Genomic DNA, 6,142 nt, shown 5'->3' with positions numbered 1-6,142 from the left:
TGCTGCATTCTGGATGAGTTGCAGGGGTCGTATGGCACACGCAGGGAGACCAGCCAGGAGGGAGTTGCAGTAATCCAAGCCTGAGATGACAAGAGCCTGGACCAGAACCTGTGCCGCCTTCTGGGTTAGAAGAGGCCGTATCCTTCTGATGTTGTGCAACATGTATCTGCAAGATCGAGCTGTTGCAGCAATGTTGGCAGTGAGGGAGAGATGGTCATCAAGTGTCACACCCAGGTTCCTTGCGGTATGAGACGGAGTTATCACAGAGTTGTTGAGGGTGATGGTCAGGTCTGTGGTGGGAGAGCCCTTTCCTGGGAGAAAAAGAAACTCAGTCTTGTTGAGATTGAGTTTGAGGTGATGGTCAGACATCCACTGAGAGATGTCGGTCAGACAAGCGGAGATCCGTTCTGCTACATTTGTGTCGGAGCTGGGAAAAGAGAGGATGAGTTGGGTGTCGTCGGCGTAGCTGTGATAGGAAAAACCATGAGAGAGAATAACAGAACCAAGAGAGTTGGTGTATAGAGAGAAGAGGAGAGGGCCCAAGACAGAACCCTGAGGGACCCCAGTAGCTAGAGGACAGGGTTCAGACACGGATCCTCTCCAGGTTACTCTGTATGTTCGGTTTTGAAGATAGGACGAGAGTAGGGTAAGTGCAGATCCTGAGACACCTAGTTCTTGAAGGGAGGAAATAAGGATCTGGTGGTTAACTGTGTCAAACGCTGCAGAAAGGTCCAAGAGGATGAGCACAGAGGAGAGAGAGGCAGCCCTGGCAGTGTGGAGTTGCTCAGTGACAGCAAGAAGGGCAGTTTCGGTCGAGTGACCTGCTTTAAAACCAGACTGAAGAGGTTCAAGAAGGTTGTTCCGGTGAAGGTAGGAGGAGAGTGGAGTGGCTCAGTGGTTAAGACCCTACCCTGTGTGCGAAAGACATCATGGTCGCAAGTTCGATCCCACCCCTGGCTGATTGTACTCAATTCCATTGTAAGTCGCTTTGGATAAAAGCTGCTAAATGACATGTAATGTAATGTAACGTAATGAGAGTTCATTAAAGATAGCACGCTCCAGAGTTTTGGAGAGAAAAGGAAGAAGAGAGACAGGTCTGTAGTTATTTACTTCAGACGGGTCAAGGGTGGGTTTTTTAAGGAGGGGGGTCACTCTGGCCTCTTTAAGAGAGTCTGGAAAGCAACCAGATGATAGAGATGTGTTAATGAGGTGGGTGAGGAAAGGAAGAAGATCAGAAGCAATTGACTGAAGAAGGTGAGAGGGGATAGGGTCAAGGGGGCAGGAGGTGGGGCGGGCAGAGGTTATTAGGGAAAGAACTTGATCCTGAGATAGAGGGGTGAAAGAGGAAAGAGAAGGAGCTGAATTTGTGGTTGGTAGAGTGGTGAGATCAGGAGGTGGGGTTGAGAAAGAAGAGCGAATGTCATCTACTTTTTTTGTGAAGTAGTTGACAAAGTGAATTGGTAGAAGGGAGGAGTGGGGGGGTGGGGGGTTCAAGGAGGTTAGGGAAGATCGAGAAAAGTTTTTTGGGGTTAGAGAAAGAGGATTGAATTTTAGTCTGATAGAAAGATTGTTTGGCTGCAGAGATAGAGGCAGTGAAGGTGGAGAGAAGAGAGTGATTGGAAAGCAGGTCGTCAGGGAGTTTTGATTTCCTCCATTTCCTTTCTGCTGCCCGTATCGTGGCTCTCTCAGCATGCACTGAGTCCGACAACCACGGAGCTGGGGAGGACTTACGAACCCGCCGTGAAGTAAGAGGACAGAGAGAGTCAAGAGAGGAGGACAGAGTACAGAGGAATGTGTCTGTGGCAGAGTTGGGATGCATGAGGGAGAAGGAGTCAGCTGAAGGAAGTGCTGATAGAACAGTTGAGGACAGAGAGGAGGGAGAGAGAGAGCGAATGTTGCGACGGACAAGTGCAGTATCTGATGAGATGAGATCATCAGATTGGGAGAGTGGGAGAGAGTAGGAAATGAAGAAATGATCAGAGACATGAAGTGGAGTTACCGTGAGGTCGGAGGTGGAGCAGTTTCTGGTGAAGATGAGGTCAAGGTGGTTGCCAGCTTTGTGAGTTGGTGGAGAAGTAGCAAGTGAGAGAGAAAGAGACGAAAGTAGAAATAGTAGATCGGATGACTTCTCTGACTGGATGTTGAAGTCACCAAGAAGAACAAGTGGTGGGCCATTTTCTGGGATGTTTGAGAGGAGGACATCTAGTTCCTCCAAGAAGTGTCCCAATGGGCCTGGTGGACGGTAGATGACAATAATGATTAGTTTGACTGGGTGAGTTACAGTTACAGCATGAAATTCAAACGACTGTGAAGAGAAGTGTGGCAGTGGGTAAAGAGTGAAAGTCCAGTTGGGGTTGATGAGCAGACCTGTCCCGCCACCTCTTCCAGTGGATCTGGGTGTGTGGGAGAAGGAGTGGGCAGAGGAGAGAGCTGCAGGGGTGGCTGTGTTGGAGGGTGTTATCCAAGTCTCAGTGAGAGCAAGGAAGTCCAGGCATTGCTCAGTAGCAAAGCCGGAGATGAGCTCAGTCTTGCGGGTAGCTGACTGGCAGTTCCACAGGTCCCCTGCGACAAGGTGTTGGATGTGTGTGGAGCGGGTGGGATAGATAAGTGAGGACAGGTTACGGTGATGCTGTGAGTGATTGTGAGGTTTGTAGTATCTATGAGAAGAGACATGAACAGGAATGGAAAAAAGGCACATATGTAAAATGTGCTCATTTTGAATGAGCACAAAATATTCATTTTGTGAATGAGCACAAAAATGTGCTCACCATGAATTCATGTTCATGGTAACAACCATGAACATGAATTCCGTCAGGTTCAACCAACTCAGAGTTTCAGTCCTGAATCCGACAACTTGAGAGAGAGAAAATACATGGGGTGCATGTGGTGTGACATGGCTGCTGCAGCATGCCCGATTATACAGTATCTAATTGAAAGTGTTACATGGCTTTTGGAGCCACGACCCTACTGAATGTTTCCACAGCTCATGTATTTTTCTTCTCTACGTGCAGCTATGCAGCCCTCCGACATAAAACAGTGTAGAAAACAAGTACAATCTGTTTCAAATGATGAAGATAAATACCTCATTGTACCAGAAGGCAAGTGAAGTAGCCAAGCTTCTAAAACCTTCAGAACAAACTTCATTATGACTTAGCTAAACTCAACATGCACACATTGAAGCTGGCAGCAACCACAGGCCACTGACTGTAGCAGGTAAAACAAACCCATTGCATCCTACATATGTACACGTCCCACATCCATTTCCCATGTATTTTAGCTGTTAGGCTCAGAGTTTCCTGCTTTCTGAAACAGCCTCAAACCTTTTCTAGTGTTTGTTTTTTTACGCAGAGCATAATAAAAAAACATTGCACAAAAGTCATGTGTCTGTGTGTTACAGGTCAAGGTGTTTTTCTTTCAATCTCATCAAGCATACAGAATACTCAAATGTTGAAACTCACTCTGTTTCTTCAAGTGTTCATGTCATAGCTCCTTATTAGACCACATAACCGACCTTTGACCCTTACCCCAAAAAGTTGACTTCAATTTCCTCTTCAGTTACATTGAGCCACTTCAACAAACTGAATGTCTGTAAATGAAAACACTCTTAATCATGAATGAAATCCATTTATTTGAGTGTTTTGTTTTGCTTTGTTTAAAAATGATCTTAAAGTTTGCACTGTCTGATAACAACTTGTTGTGTTCTGATACTTTGCAGTGGCAAAACCTGGGATGACACAAGGGAGCCTGCAAACACATTTGCACAACAACACCACACTGCCACCCCTGAGTCTCCTCCTCCTCCTGGTTCAGTTAGCTGAACCTAACTGGTTGGGCTCTACTCACAGCAGGCGAAAAGAGACAATCGACAGAAATGACTGACACTGAGCTCAAATCAAATACTGTGCTGCAACACGTGTCTTTTGTTTTTATTGAAGGAATGTGTTCATGGATCTTGTGTTCTATGCCATTCACACATCAACCATGTTAAATTACATCTGGTAAACATCAATCATTTATTAAGCTCAACATGTAAGAAAGTCAATCAAATCAAATAGAAATCATCATTCTTATACTTCAAGTACCAGCACACTAGGGCTATTGAGTGTTTAGGCTTGCTGAACTTCAGTTAAGTGTTGGCACAGTGCATGTACCCAGTATATGTTTGTGTTTCTTCCAGACAGTTGACACACATTAAGCACGTTTTGTATTTGTCATTAACTGAGGTTGTCATAGTTTGTATGCATGCATGTAGCCTATTTATTTCACACTGAGAGTCAAAATCCACAAACAGTAGATTCATACATTACTCAACGAGCTCGATTATTGGAATTGCTCCACAAATATAGCAAGTGATGATAAACTATTTAGAAAATACAATAAAGAAAGATTAGGAACAAACAGACAATCAGCCAATAATAGGCTTTCATATCCAAATAAGATTAGAGTGTTCAAATAATACATATAAAAGAATAATAAATATACATATAGAGGTATATAGCTATATAAGCATAACATAGGAATAAAGAAATATATAGTTTCAAATAAATGAACAATGATAATAAGTGTCAAATATCTAAAAATATAGCAATGTGTTGATTATTTTTGTTTGTCATAAGGGTTAATGTATCATGTACATATTGAATTCAACCATGAAAATACTGTAAGCTATACTTATCAATCCGGTTTTTAATTCTGACGTAACACCCTTTCAAAATACAATTTCCGGATCCAAACGCTGTCATACTCTCACTACACTACGCCCGGCTGTATTTTCCTTACTGCCAATTCCCATTTGAAGTTTTTCTTTTAATGATATCCTCAACTTCAAAACACCAAAGTGTCCTTGAGAACTCCACAACAGCGTTTTTTGACTACTACATTACCCATGATCCTTAGCCACAGATTGAATTTATTTTAAACTGATCAAGATTTAGATTTTGTGCACATATCCACTTTTTTAACATAGCATATTTCATGTATAAGCAGAGTAATTACTGGTTTGACTGTACAAGATATACATCACTAGATGCTTTTTGCGATTAAAACTCTAGTTGCAAACCGGAAGTCCAACTTAGCTAGGCTACCTAAAAGGATATTTCAAGAATACTTGCTAAACCATCTTAAATAAAACAAATGACGTAGTTATTCTAAACATAGCTCAACCAAATACAGTGTCATTTGTAATTTGGCTGTACTACACATCTTTGATACATTTGGTAAATGCGTTTTTACAACCCTATTTTGATGTCAACTGGATAAACTACAATTGTGGTGATGGTATGCAACAAGCTGTATGGCCCGCCCCTAGGGAATTGTAGTTTTCTTTCAAAAATAGTCTTTTCCATAGAATTGAGAGATGCAAATTATGAATTGAGAGTACACAAATGAGTTGAAGGGGATAGTTAAAATGTGTGTGTAATCAGATTTTCAATAATTCATTGTTCATTTGGTTCAAATTAATTTCAACCATATTTGACCAAAATTGTATAGATGGACTATATTCACATGATAGCTAAGGTCAAGCGCTCTCTATAACAGTTGGTTCCATGTCTGTAGCCACTTTGGTTGCTATTATTACTGTTATTATTATTGTAGGGCCACACGGTTGTTGGCGTAGTGGTCGAGCCCCGGTTGGAACAAGGGCCTTTCTGCATGGAGTTTGCATGTTCTCCCAGTGTGTGCGTGTGTGCGTGGGTTCTCTCCGGGTTCTCCGGGTTCCTCCCACAGTCCAAAGACATACAATATGGGGATTAGGTCAATTGGACACCCTAAATTGACCATAGATAGGTATGAGTGTGAGAGTGAATGGTTGTTTGTCTCTATATGTGTGTGGCCCTGTGATGGACTGGCCAACTGTCCAGGGTGTACCCCGCCTATCGCCCCATGTAGCTGAGATTGGCACAGCACCCCCCGCGACCCTCTGGTGGAGGATAGAGCGGTAGATGATGGATGGATGGATTATTATTATTATTGTTAATATTACTATTTTCACATGAGAGCAATTCATATACAATTATTTAAATATTTTGTTTCAATTGACTCGTGATTAAAGAAGAAATGCTGTTGTACAACAATAAGAATAGCCTATGTAGCCCCAGGATGATAGACAGACAGGCAGACAGACAAATACATTGATACATAT

The sequence above is a fragment of the Solea solea genome, chromosome 17, assembly GCF_958295425.1.
Source record: "Solea solea chromosome 17, fSolSol10.1, whole genome shotgun sequence".
Classification (NCBI taxonomy): Eukaryota; Metazoa; Chordata; class Actinopteri; order Pleuronectiformes; family Soleidae; genus Solea; species Solea solea.
This window is presented reverse-complemented; position numbering follows the sequence as displayed.